This window comes from Canis lupus, chromosome 1 (genome assembly GCF_048164855.1).
Source record: "Canis lupus baileyi chromosome 1, mCanLup2.hap1, whole genome shotgun sequence".
In the NCBI taxonomy this organism is placed as follows: Eukaryota; Metazoa; Chordata; class Mammalia; order Carnivora; family Canidae; genus Canis; species Canis lupus.
In genome coordinates this window covers 110586886-110601072 of record NC_132838.1, presented here as the reverse complement: position 1 = coordinate 110601072, position 14187 = coordinate 110586886, and positions in this window count along the sequence as shown.

Sequence of the window (14187 nt, the reverse complement as noted above, 5' to 3'; positions counted from 1 at the left end):
AGCTGTTTTTCCACTTCCATGAAGAATCCTATTGAGATTGATATTGGAGTTTCAATGAATTGATGGGTTAATTCAAAGAAGTTTGATATCTTTTTAAAAAGATTTTATTTATTTATTTGACATACAGGGAGAGAGAGAGCACAAGCAGGGGGAACAGCAGAGGGAGAGGGAGAAGCAGGCTCTCCACCTAGCAGGGAGCCATGCAGGACTCGATCCCAGGACCCTGGTCATGAGCTGAGCTGAAAGCAGACACTTAACCGATTGAGCCACCCAGGCACCCTAACATCTTTTTCATATACATGAATATATGGATTGCCTTTATCTCTCCAATGATTCCAGCTTTTGTTAGGAACCTACTATTAAAAGTTTTTTGTAAATAATTTTTATTTGCACAACTGATTCATAAATACATTTTTGTACTAGTCTTCTAGGAGAGCTATAACAAAGTACCCAAAACTGGGTGACTTAGTTCCCAGAAATGAATTGTCTCATGGTTCTGGAGGCTAGAGGTCCAAAGCCAAGGTGTTGAAAGGGCTGTGTTCCCTCCGAATGCACAAGGGAAGGATCTGTTGCGGGCCCCTCTCTTAGCTGCTGGTAGTGTCAGGAGTTTCTTGGCTTGTAGATGACCACCTTCTCCCTGTGTGGTGGTCTTTTCTCTGTGTGTGTCTATCTCTGTGTCTAAACTCCCCTGTTTCATAAAGACACCAGTCATATTGGATTGGGGCCCATGCTAATGACCTCATTTTAATTTGATTATCTCTGTAAAGACCTTATTTCCAAATAAGGTCACAATTTGAAGTACCATGGTTAGGACTCCAACGTATCTTTTTTGGAGGACAGGAGTTAACCCACAATTCTGTTACTTTTTATAAACTTCTTCCTTCTAGATTCATTTGACTACTTGCTACAGAGTCTATTCACTTCTAATTCTTTCAGAGAGCATCCTGGCTAATCATGTTCTGAGTCTTGCTCATCTCAAAATGCCTTCATTTCATCCTCACAATTGGAATCTCCTTGGGGCACCTGGGAGGGTCAATTGGTAGAGTGTGTAACTCTTGATCTTGGGGTGGTGAGTTTGAACCCCGTGTTGGGTGCAGAAATTACTTAAAAATAAATAAAATAAACTTTAAAAATAAATAAGATGGGCAGGGCACTTGGGTGGCTCAGTGGTTGAGCTTCTGCCCTTGGCTCAGGTCGTGATCCCGGAGTCCTGGGATCGAGTCCCACATGGGGCTCCCCGCGGGGAGCCTGCTTCTCCCTCTGCCTATGTCTCTGCCTCTGTGTGTGTGTGTGTCTCTCTCTTATGAATAAATTAATAAAATATTAAATGAATAAATAAATAAATAACCATAACCAAGTCCAGCAGGGGCTGGAGCTATTTGGGCCACTGTTGTATCACAGTGGGCCTTGTTACGCTGTCCCCCTTTCCCCCCCACCTCCCACTCCCCACCCTCCACCCCTAAGCACTTGGCAACCAGAATAGGCTACCAAACTATGTATTGTGTGAATGAACAGAGAACAGAGGCCGAGTGCTACAGCAAGCAACTGCACTGCTGGGAGCCTCAGTTTCCCCATCTGTAACAGCTGAGGACTCAGTAAGACCACAGAGAACTGTATTGAGATGGATGGTTCACTCATTCCTTAAATAACTATATATGGAGCACCTACAATGTGCCAGGCACGGAGGACATAGCTGTGACTAAATCAGCCCAAGTCCCTGCCCTGTGGAGCTGGTGGTCTCATGGAGGAGACACACCATGAGAAAGAAGCACACAAGGGCACCTGGGTGGCTCAGTTCATTAAGTGTCTGCCTTCAGCTCAGGTCATGAGCTCAGAGTCCTGAGATCAGGTTCTGCATCTGGTTCCCTGCTCAGTGAGGAGTCAGCTTCTCCCTCTCCCTCTGCCTGCCGCTTCCCCTGCTTGTGAGCTCTCTCTCTCTCTCTCTCAAATAAATAATTTTTTAAAAGATTTTATTTATTTATTCATGAGAGACAGGGAGAGAGCGAGAGAGGCAGAGACAAAGGTAGAGGGAGAAGCAGGCTCCATGCAGGGAACCCGATACAGGACTCGATCCCAGGACCCCGGGACCACGACCTGAGCCAAAGGCAGATGCTCCACCGCTGAGCCACCCAGGCGTCCCAATAAATTATTTTTTTTAAGATTTTATTTATTTATTTATTTATTTATTTATTTATTTATTTATTTATTTATGAGAGACAGGGAGAGATGCAGAAACATAGACAGAGGAGAGGCAGGCTCCCCTGTGGGGAGCCCAATGCAGAACTCCATCTCAGGACCCCGGGATTAGGACCTGAGCCTAAAGCAGATGCTCAACCACTGAGCCACCCAGGTGCCCCTCAAATAACATCTTTTAGAAAAAAGAAAAAGCAGCATACAAATAAGAGAGTTTCAGCGGGCCACATGTGCTATGAAGAAGATAAAGCACGGTGCCCTGAAGCAGGTGATGCAGGAGGGAAGGTCACACTGTCACGGATGAGGAGCTCTATAAATAATAAAAATATTACCGCCACGTAGAGTACCATCAAAATAGATAGAGCACTTACTCTGAGCTAAGTTAGCCTCACAATAATCTTCCCCTTAGGCATTCATAGGTCACTTGACATGCGAGGGAACTGAGGCCCCAGTGACACAGAGAAGGACCATGCCAATGTGTTCCTGAATCCAAGGGCAAGAGAGTTTATTCTAGAAGGAGGCCAACCTGGGTGGGCTTAGTTTCTCCCTTTGGAGAATGGAATTGCCAAACAAACCTGCAACTCGAGCCTTTTCCGCCAGGGGGCGATGGCGCCCCACAAGAGGATTTGGGGTGCCGGGGCGCGGGGAGCTGCTCGGCTAGGATTCCCCCAAAGCAGCCCCCAACACACACACAGAGGACCCTGCGCAGGGAGCCCCTTCACTACCTCCCTCTCGTTTCTTCGTGGCAGGAAGTGCAGCGAAGACCCTGCCACCTGCGGTTAACGTAGTGGGGAGCCTGTCAGCGGTAGTTGCCGCCGGGACACGTTGCCCTCGGTTCTACATCATTTCCAAGTTTTGATTTTCCTTTTTTAATTTAACTTAATTTAATTTAATTTAATTTAATTTAGTTTTATTTCATTTCATTTCATTTATTTTATTATTTTATTATTTATTCATGAGACACATTGAGAGAGAGGTAGAGACAGAGGCAGAGGGAGAAGCACGCTCTGTGGGGGGCCTCATGTGGGACTCGATGCCAGGACCCCGGGATCATGCCCTGAGCCACCCAGGTGCGCCCCCCCCCCCCATTTTGATTTCTCCTCGATTCCCCAATAGAACTTTCAGATCCTGGATTGGAAGCTTCCCGGCTCCCAGAGTTGCGAGTTGGAACGTTCCACCTGTCCTCACTCCGACTCCGCGTCGTCCTCCTTCCAAACGCTCCAAGTTCAAATTCCAACTGCAATTCGAGTTCCCCGGGGGGGACTCCCCGAGAATCCGGCCCCAGCTCCACTCCCACAGCGTCCCCTAACCCTAACGTCGAGGTTCCTGGGCGCCTCCGAGGCATTGGAGTGGGGATGGAGACTACGGGGACCCCCGCCCCCGATTCCGCCGGAGGAACCCTGGGCGGGGGGCACGGAGGCGCCATCCGAAGGCCCTGGAAGCGGGGTGCGGCCGAGGGGCGCAGTGACCAGGCCGGCGTTCCCACCCGCCTCTAAACTTAGCCGCAGTGACGCGCGGCCCGGCGATCGCGGCGGGGCTGGGGACGCAGGGGGGCCGGAGCGGAGGGGGGCGGCTCGGCTCCGAGAGCCTCTATTTATAGCGCCCGGAGCCCGAAATAGCGCGGAGCCGAGCGGCCTGCATGACGCGGGAGCCGCCGGGGACTGACTCACCCGGCCCCGAGCGGCGGCCCCCGGATGGGGGGACAGTGGAGGCGCCCGGCCCCGACCCCGCGCCATCCCGGGCACCTCTTCTGTCCGGCCGTCCCAAGTCTCCACCCGTCGCTGGGGAGGGATATGCAGCAGAAGCGAGGATCTGCAGCGCGAGAGCCTGAGGTTAGATCAGAGGTGGGACTTCCGCCGAAGGGCCCAGAACCGAGGAACGAACTTTTTTTCTTTCTTTCTTTCTTTCTTTCTTTCTTTCTTTCTTTCTTTCTTTCTTTCTTTCTTTCTTTCTTTCTTTCTTTCTTTCTTTCTTTCTTTCTTTCTTTCTTTCTTTTCTTTTTCTTTCTTTCTTTCTTTCCTTTTCTTTCTCTTTCCTTTCTTCCTTTCTTTCCTTCCTTCCTCTTTCCTTTCTTTTCTTTTCTCTTTCTTTTCCTTCCTTCCTTTCCTTCTTTCCTTCCTTTCTTTTTCTTTTTTCTCTTTTCTCTCTTTTGTTTCTTTCTTTCTTTCTTTTTCTTTCTTTCTCTCTTTCTTTTCTTTCTTTCTTCTTTCTTTCTTTCTTTTCTTTTCTTTCTTTCTTTCCTTCTTTCACATAAGTGCTACACCTGACTCGGGGCTTGAGCCCATAACCCTGCGATCCAGAGTCGCCTGCTCTACCAGTCACTGAGCCAGCCAGGTGCCCTTCCAGGAACTAACTTTATATAAAAAGAGATTGGGAAGGAAGGAAGATTTAAGAACTAGAATATGCACACACACACACACACACACACACCTATTTCCCACCAGCGACAGGACCAAATCATCTTGTGGACAGAGAAACAATAACCTGGCCAGTCACCAGACCAGAGCTGTCCATCTCTCCAGGGCTCCTGGCATGCTCTTCCCACTGCCTAGCATGCCCTTCCCTATTTCCCCATTTATAAGAACTGGTGTCCCTCAGAGACCCAGTGCTAAAGGCAGTCCCTCCCAAATGACAACTCTGTGACCCACAGGACTTGGAGCACCACAAAGGAGGGCCAGGCCCGTCTCAGTCATCACTACGTCCCTAGCACTGCCCAGCACAAGACAGGCCTCTGGAGAAATTAACTACATGAATAAAAAATGTTGGCAATAAAATAAAATGACGTTGCCCAAATTATAATAGCAAGTGTTTATTATATGCTACAAGCCAGGCGTGAGTCGGAGAGTCATCTCCCCCGGGTCTCACTATAACCTTAGCAGGAAGAGGTGCTTTTACTATTTTAATGATTACTATCCCCACGTTAGAGATGAAGAAACCACAGCTCAGAGAATATCTGAGCTCAGACAGTATCTCAGCTCAAAGAATATAAGCTCATCTTGCTTGTAGTCAAAGCTGTCTCTTGAACCAGGCCCCTGGTCCCCAAAGATGTTCAGTTTCCCAGGATACTGTCTCTGGGCTCTGTCAAACCCGAAGCTAACGAATGATGCTCAAAGTGCAGTCCATGGAACCCTGGCCCATTCCCCAGTACTCTTTCAAAGAGTTCAAGAGGTTAAAATGTTTATAATGATATAAAGACACTTACTTGCCTTTTTCACATTCACTGTCTCATGTGTGCAAGGTGCAGCCTGTATAATATCACAATACACTAGACACAGAAGCAGGTGTGAGGACAACACATAACTATCTTCCGGCGAGCCAGACATTAAAGTGATCTGCAAAAATTATAAAATGATGCCCCTCTTCTCATTAAATTTTTCTGGTTTGGGGATATATGGTTATTTTTAATCAAAAAATATATGATTTTGGGGATCCCTGGGTGGCTCAGTGGTTTGGAGCCTGCCTTTGGCCCAGGGCACGATCCTGGAGTCCGGGGATCGAATCCCACGTCGGGCTCCTGGCATGGAGCCTGCTTCTCCCTCCTCCTGTGTCTCTGCCTCTCTCTCTGTCTATGCCTATCATAAATAATAAATAAATAAATATTTAAAATATATATATATGATTTTATGTTAACATGAAATTTTTTTAAAGATTTTATTTATTTATTCATGAAAGACACACACAGAGAGAGAGAGGCAAAGACACAGGCAGAGGGAGAAGTAGGCTCCATGCGGGGAGCCTGACGTGGGACTCGATCCAGGGTCTCCAGGATCAGGCCCTGGGCTGAAGGTGGTACTAAACCGCTAAGCCACCTGGGCTGCCTGAAATTGTTTATTTTTAATGAATCAAATGTTTTTTAAATTTCTCAGTTTTGGGGGATCCCTGGGTGTCGCGGCGGTTTGGCGCCTGCCCTTGGCCCAGGGCGTGATCCTTGAGACCCGGGATCGAATCCCACGTCGGGCTCCCGGTGTATGGAGCCTGCTTCTCCCTCTGCCTGTGTCTCTGCCTCTCTCTCTCTCTCTCTCTCTCTCTGTGACTATCATAAATAAATTTTAAAAAATTTTTTTAAATAAAAAAAATAGGGATCCCTGGGTGGCGCAGTGGTTTAGCGCCTGCCTTTGGCCCAGGGCGCGATCCTGGAGACCCGGGATCGAATCCCATGTCAGGCTCCCGGTGCATGGAGCCTGCTTCTCCCTCTGCCTGTGTCTCTGCCTCTCTCTCTCTCTCTCTCTCTGTGACTATCATAAATAAATAAAAATTAAAAAAATAAAAAAATAAAAAAAAATAAATTTCTCAGTTTTGGGTGCCTGGGTGGCTCAGTGGTTGAGCGTCTGCCTTCAGCTCAGGTTGTGATCCTGGGATCCTGGGATTGGGTCCCACATCAGGCTCCCCACAGGGGGCCTGCCTCTCCCTCTGCCTGTCTCTGCCTCTCTCATGAATAAATAAATTAATTTTTAAAAATTAGTTTTAATTTATAATGCAGTAAATTTTTTTTTAAGATTTTATTTATTTATGATAGTCACAGAGAGAGAGAAAGAGAGGGAGGCAGACACAGGCTCCATGCACCGGGAGCCCGATGCGGGATTCGATCCTGGGTCTCCAGGATCGCGCCCTGGGCCAAAGGCAGGCACCAAACCGCTGTGCCACCCAGGGATCCCTAATGCAGTAAATATTGATAGATATAATCCACATTAAAAAAAAACCTCTTTGCAAGAAAAAAAAGCCCAACTCTTTGGAGTCCTCAATAATTTTTAAGAGCATAAGGGGGCCTGAGACCAAAAGTTTACAAATCACTGAACTAATAATCATGTATACTTGGTAAGTATTATATAAAGGACATTCTTGTCCTTTATACATCATTTCCACTGAGGACAGGAGAGGTTTCTCTGTCAAAGTAGCATTTAAGAAGAGACCTAAAGGGACACCTGGCTGACTCACTCAGTAGAGCATGTAACTCTTGATCTTGGGGTTGTGAGTTCAAGCCTACTTAAATACATACATATATGCATAAAAGAAGAGAATGGAACGATGATTGGGAATTGGCTAGGTGAAGGGAGGGAGAGCTTTCTTTTCTTCTTTAATTTATTTATTCATGATAGTCACAGAGAGAGAGAGAGGCAGAGACACAGGCAGAGGGAGAAGCAGGCTCCATACACCGGGAGCCCGATGTGGGACTCAATCCCGGGTCTCCAGGATCGCGCCCTGGGCCAAAGGTAGGCGCCAAACCGCTGCGCCACCCAAGGATCCCAAGGGAGAGCTTTCAAGGTGGCGAAGCAGCTTATGCAAAGGCTGATAGGTAATTGCTAGGTGAGTTTATTTTTTATTTTTTTTAAGATTTTATTTATTTATTCATGAGAGACACAGAGAGAGAGGGGCAGAGACACATGCAGACAGAGAAGCAAGTTCCCCACAGGGGGATGTGGGACTCGTGCCGGGGACCCTGGAATCAGGCCCTGGGTCAAAGGCAGGTGCTCAACTGCTGAGCCACCCAGGTGTCCCAGTAGGTGGGTTTTAAGAAGGCCCATGTATCTGGAGCACAGGGAGCAAAGCGGAGAGTGGCAAGAAATAAGGCAGAGCAATTAAGGGACCAGATTCCTTGAAGGCTATATAGTAAGTATTTTAGATGTTATTTTGAGTGGAGAATGAACTATAGGGGAGCAAAGATGGAAGCAGGAAGGCCCGTGAAAAAGGGACTGCCATTGTCAGATGGTAACCTAGACTAGGGTGATGGAAAGTCAAGGACAAAGCTTAGGTTTGAGGGCAGTAACACGAACCACAATTGCAGACTGGGGAAGAAAGTTGAGAATTCCGGCTGAGCCTCCTCAGGTTGTTGAAACCTCTAAGACATCCTGGGGGGAAAGGTCAAATAAATAGAAGGGAGTTCCAGGCTCAAGATTAAAATATGGGGTGCTTCCGTGGCCCAGTCATTTAAGTGTCTGCCTTCGGCTGAGATCAGGATCCCGGGGTCCTGGGATCCAGCCCCTCATCAGGCTTCCTGCTCAGTGGGGAATCTGCTTCTCCCCCTTCCTCTGCCTGCTGCTCCTCCTGCTTCTTCTCTCTCTTTGCCAAATGAATAAATAAAATCTAAAAAAAAAACAAAAAAAGATTAAAAGCTAAAACTATTTTAGTATGAGAATTTGGCCAGTTTGCCTGTTAGAAGGCCAACCACCAAATATTTGTGTGAACGGAATTTTATCTATTATTAAAAATACAAAGATAGTTGGAGATCTTTTTTTAAAAAAAATATTTTTAAGTAAGCTCTCCCAGGGTGGGGCTCAGACCCAAGATCAAGAGTTACATATTCTTCTGTCTGAGCCAGCCAGGTGCCCCAATAGTTGCAGGTCTTTAACCAACAATGTCTAGTAGCAGTAATCAGCTAGAAATTATAATAAAAATAAGGAGTTAGCAAACTAGAAAAATACCAACTGCATGTACACTGGTGACTCTCAGATTTTTTATTATTATTATTTATTTGAGAGACAGAGAGTGTGGGTGGGGGTAAGAGCAGAGGGAGAGGGACGAGCAGACATGGGGCTCGATCCCAGCACCCTGAGACCATGACCTAAGTCAAAACCAAGAGTTGGATGCTCACACAAATATTTGGTGGTTGGCCTTCTAACAGGCAAACTGGCCAAAATCTCATAGTAAAATAGTTTGTTGATTTTTTAAGTTTTTCCTTGAAAATGATCCACATGGGGCAGCTCGGGTGGCACAGCAGTTTAGCACCGCCTTCAACCTGGGGCGAGATCCTGGAGGCCCTGGGATCGAGTCCCACGTCGGGCTTCCTGCGTGGAGCCTGCTTCTCTCTCTGCCTGTGTCTCTGCCTCTCTCTCTCTCTCTCTGTGTCTCTCATGAATAAATGAATAAAGAATCTTTAAAAAAGAAAAGAAAATTATCCAAATGGCAGTTTTCTCTTTTGCCTTCTGATCTTTACACCTCGTTTATTTTTCTTGTCTTATACGGCATTTGCAAAGACTTCCAGGACTGTGACAAATGGCAAAGTTGATCGATTCTCATGCACTGCACATTACAACCCTCGAATATGACTCATCTCATTATCTCCATTCTACAGAGGGAGAAAGTGAGGCACAGAGAAGGTAGTCTCTTGCCCAAGGCCACACAGCAAGGAATCAGTCAAACTTGGGTTACAACCAAAGCTTGTGTTCTCAACCACTGCCTTAAAAGAAAACTCAATAAGCATATTTTTTTCAACAGGCAAAATACTCTGCAAATTTCCACAGGGATCTCTGAATTTTGGATGAGGAGCCGGGGACTTGCGGTCTGGTTCTGGCTCCGCCCCCTTGCCTAGACTCAGTTTCCTCTGGTGATGGAGGGTTGGAAAAGATGGTATCTGAAAGCCACAGAAACTCTGCCTTCGGAGTGGAGGAGACAGGCCCCCAAATAGATCATGTTCATTTCCTGTGGCTGCCTAACAAAGTACCACAAACTTGGAGGCTTAAAGCAACAGTTTACTCTCTCACTGTTCTGGAGGCCGGAAATCCTAAATCCAGGTGTCTGGCAGCAGGGCCACAGTCCCCACCCCCCATGCCCCTGAAGGTTCTGGGGAGATCCTTCCTTGACCCTTGCAGCTTCTGGTGGCTCCAGGCACTCTTGGGCTTGTGGCCGGATCACTCCAGTCTCTGTGTTCCTCTTCACAAAGATTCTCCTCTACCGTGCGAGTCCCATCGCCCTCTGCCTTTCTCTTCTAAGGACACTTTGCCGCTGGGTTTAGGGGCTGCTTGGATAATCCAAAATGATCTCACCTCGAGATCCTCCCCTTAATTACATCGCAAAGACCATTTGTCCAAATCAGCTCACCTCCACAGGGCTCAGGTGGACATATCTTGGGTGGGGAGGGGTACATCATTCAACCCATGACACAGATCAAACGGGAAAACCCATAACAGGGAAATGAATATGTGGCAGTTAGACTGGGAGATGTCCAAAACTTCGTGATTGCACATGCCTATTCCAGCGTGGAATGGTGGAGACCCTCCCTTGAGAACCCAAGTGACCTGAACGTCACTGTTAGAGGCTGCGTGTGTGCTGCCTACTTACTCCTGGACATCCTCAACTCTGAGGATGGGAAGTCTTTTCATGTTTTAAATTAATTTATTTATTCATGAGAGACAGAGAGAGAGAGAGAGAGAGAGAGGCAGAGGGAGAAGCAGGCTCCATGCAGGGAGCCCGATGTGGGACTTGATCCCATAACCCCAGGATCACACCCTGAGCAGAAAGCAGACAGACGTTCAACCACTGAGCCACTCAGGTGTCACCAGAGGATGGGAAGTTTTGAAGGGAGCTTTTCTTCAACTGTTTTAAAGATTTTATTTATTTGAATGAGAGAGAGAGAGAGAGAGAGAGAAAGGAAGGGGAGGGGAGGGGAAGGGAGAAACAGAGGAAGGACAAGCAGACTCTGTGCTAAGAGCGGGCTAGATGTCAGGACCCTGAGATCATGACCTGAGCCGAAACCAAGAGTTGAACGCTTAACCGCTTAACCGACTAAGCCACCCAGGCCCCCCCCTTCTTCAACTGTTAATGTGGGGTCAAGGGACCTTCTCTTACACAAAAGCAGCAAACAATAGTAAAAAGCAACACTCACACAGCACTTAATTATGCCAGGCCCTGGTCTAAACGTTTAAGATCTATTAACTCACTTAATCCACACAAAATCCCAAAATCCCTTTGAGGTCCTTTTATAGAAGAATAAACTGAGGTGCCAGGAGGTTGCAATTACAGGTTGCAAGTTACAGAGCTAATACTGGAACCCTGCAGTCTGGGTGCAGAGTCTGGGGGCTTGACTGTAACCTAAGATAAACCGTCACATGCTAAATCTGGACTTTGAGGGGACTCCTGGTGAGCTCAGCTGGTTAAGTGGCTGGCTCTTGATTTCAGCTCAGGTCATGATCTCAGGGTCCTGGGATCGAGCCCCACATGGGGCTCCCTTTCTCTCTGTCCCTCCCCCTGATGCGCTCTCTCTCTCTCCCTCAGATAAATAAATAAATCTTAAAAAAAAAAAAATCTGGACTTTGAGGAAACCACACTCCTAGATCTGTGCTCAGAAAATTGTCCAGCTATGCTGTCAGATAGGGCAGCCACTGGCTGCATGGCGTTCTTGAGTGCTTGAAACATGGTTGGTCCAAAAGACAGGGCAGCCAGAAAAAGAAATGTAAAATATTTCATTAAAAATTGCTGATTTGGGACGCCTGGATGGCTCAGCGGTTGAGCCTCTGGCTCAGGGTGTGATCCCGAAGTCCAGGGATCAAGTTCCACATAGGACTCCTCACGGGGATCCTACTTCTCCCTTTGCCTGTGTCTCTGCCTCTCTCTCTGTGTCTCTCATGAATTAAATAAATAAATAAAATCTTTTTTTTTTTTTTTTAATTCATGAGAGACACACAGAGAGGCAGAGACACAGGCAAAGGGAGAAGCAGGCTCCCTGCAGGAAGCCTGATGCAGGACTCCATCCCCGGACTCAGGAATCACACCCTGAGCCAGAGGCAGACGCTCAACCACTGAGCCATCCAGGTGTCCCAAAAGTTCCTGGTTTTGAAGGATGCCTGGGTAGCTCATTCAGAAGAACATGTGATTCTTGATCTCAGGGTTAAGAGTTCAGGCCCCGTGCTGGATGTAGGGACTACTAAAAAAGATAGACTTAAAAATATGCTGATGATATTGAGCACATGATGATATATTTTGCAGCTCTCTGCTTAAATAATATACATGAACAAAATTATTTTCACCTGTTTCTTTTTACTTTTTCTAGGGTGGCTACTAGAACATTTAAACTTACACAGGTGGCTTGCATCGTATTTTTCACGGGCAGCTGTGGTCCACGAATTTGCCATTAGCATGTTCTCCATCTGGGAGGACATTGGGTGCTGAGGTACCATTTGTTCTGGGGCCACTGAACCTTGAGATTTCTTCCCATGTGCTACAACAATCCGTCCCAGAAGCACAGTCAAGTAGAGTGACTGATAGGTCAAAATGTGGCCCCTAAAGGAATTTCTAAAATCCTTTCCACCACCATGCCCAGATTGAGAGGCCATAGTACCACATATAGGATTTTGTGGTCACTCTATATATAGAGTTTATTTTTTTTAAAGACTTATTTATTTATTTATTTACTTACTTACTTATTATTTTAGAGAGAGGGAGGGGGAGGGAGAAGCAGGCTCCTAGCTGAGCAGAGAGCCTGATGCGGGGCTGGATTCCAGGACCCTGGGATCATGACCAGCTGAAGGCAGATGCTTAACCCACTGAGCCACCCAAGCATCCCTAGAGTTTATTTTTCATTCATATAAGTGTGTGCCTCTACGGAGAATGCTATAAAACAAAAACTTAAAAAACTGAGATACATGATCGACAACTGGACAAGCCAGGCTGCCTCAAGTTCCAGAGGTCAACTACAGACTCTGTCCCTTTCCTGGCTGTGATTCTTTCGGTAAGTCACTTGTTCTCACTGGGGCTCAGTGCCTTCATCCAGAAACTGGGAATGTTGGTTCCTGGCCCCAAGGGTTATTGGGGGGAACTCTATGAGGTAGAATGTGCAAAGTGCCCAGCACACTGCCTAGCAGAAAATAATCTACACTGACCAGGTTTCTTAGGCAGGGAGCGGGGGAAGTGGGGGTTTAAGTAGAGGGATTCCATGCTAGGTTCTGAGCAGAGGGGATGGCTGAAATGGACCTTGAAGGATGGAGAAAAATTCACTAGGTGGAGAAGCATGGGGAAGGTATCCTGGCAGAAGGAACCAAAGTTCAAGTTCAGGTAGCATGCCAAAGCACAATATGATCAGGAAAAGGCAAGGGGGCTCAGGTATGATTTGAGGGCAAAATGAAAGTGTGCTGGGGCAAAGGGGGGGGCAAGAGATGAGGTTGAAGAAGCAGCATCATTCAGGCCACAGAGGGCCTCGTAGGTGATAGGACTGGAGCACTGGGGAACCATAGTAGGCTCTGAGCAGGAGAAAGACCCGACAGGAGCAAGTCTGTGTTTTTGCCAGATCCTTCTGGATGGGAGGTAGGTAGTACTGGGGCAGGAAAACAGAGGAGTGGAGGGCAGGATGAAGTGGGGATAGGGGATCAAGTTGGAAGGGGGAAGAGCCAGAACATATGAAATCTTGGGGCGCCTGGGTGGCTCAGTTGGTTAAGCATCCGATTCTTGATTGGCTCAGGTCATGATCTCAGAGTCCTGGGATCGAGCCTCACATCAGGCTCCCTGCTCAGCAAGGAGTCTGCTTCTGCCTCTGGCTCTGCCTCTCACCCCTTCTCATGCTCGCTCTGTTTTCTCTCTCAATAATTATAATAAATAAATAAATATGTAATATATATATATAATAATAAATAAAATATTTTTTTTAAAAAAAGAACATATGAAATCTTTAAAAGATAGAATGAAGAGGAGGGACAAGCTATGGGGGAAAAGAGAAAGAAGGCATCCAGGATGAGGCCAGGCCTCTGGTCCAGGAGACAGGGTCAGTGATGGGCCTATGCCTGAGCTGGGGACCCTGGAGGAGGAGGCACAGGAAGGAAGCTATTGAGGTCAGGGTGAAATCCTGTGGGACATCCAGGAGGCAACATCCAAGAGCTGCCCAGACAGTTGAGTCTAAAGGGCAGAAGAGTTGGCCAGGCTGAGACCAGGAGGCTGTCAGAGTTCAGACAGGGCTGAAATCCTGACAGTGGGAGGTGGAGGGTGCAGCAGGGTAATCTCACATCGGGCAACCATGACTGTGGGAAGTGGCCCTGCCCAGCACAGCAGCCTTGGCCCCCAGGTTCTCATGTCTGTCTACACCTGGGGACATGGAGATGGGTAAGCCCAGAGCCCCACAGGAGAGCCTGATCAGTGGAAGAGCCCAGATGCACACAAGCAGTCCATGCCTCCACAGGGGGAAGTGTATGATGAACATGGGCTCCAGGAAGTACAGAGATCCATTCCTAAGGACTAGGGACAGGGCAAGTGTCAGGACCAGTTCCTAGAAGGGGCTTGGAAACGGAAAGGGAA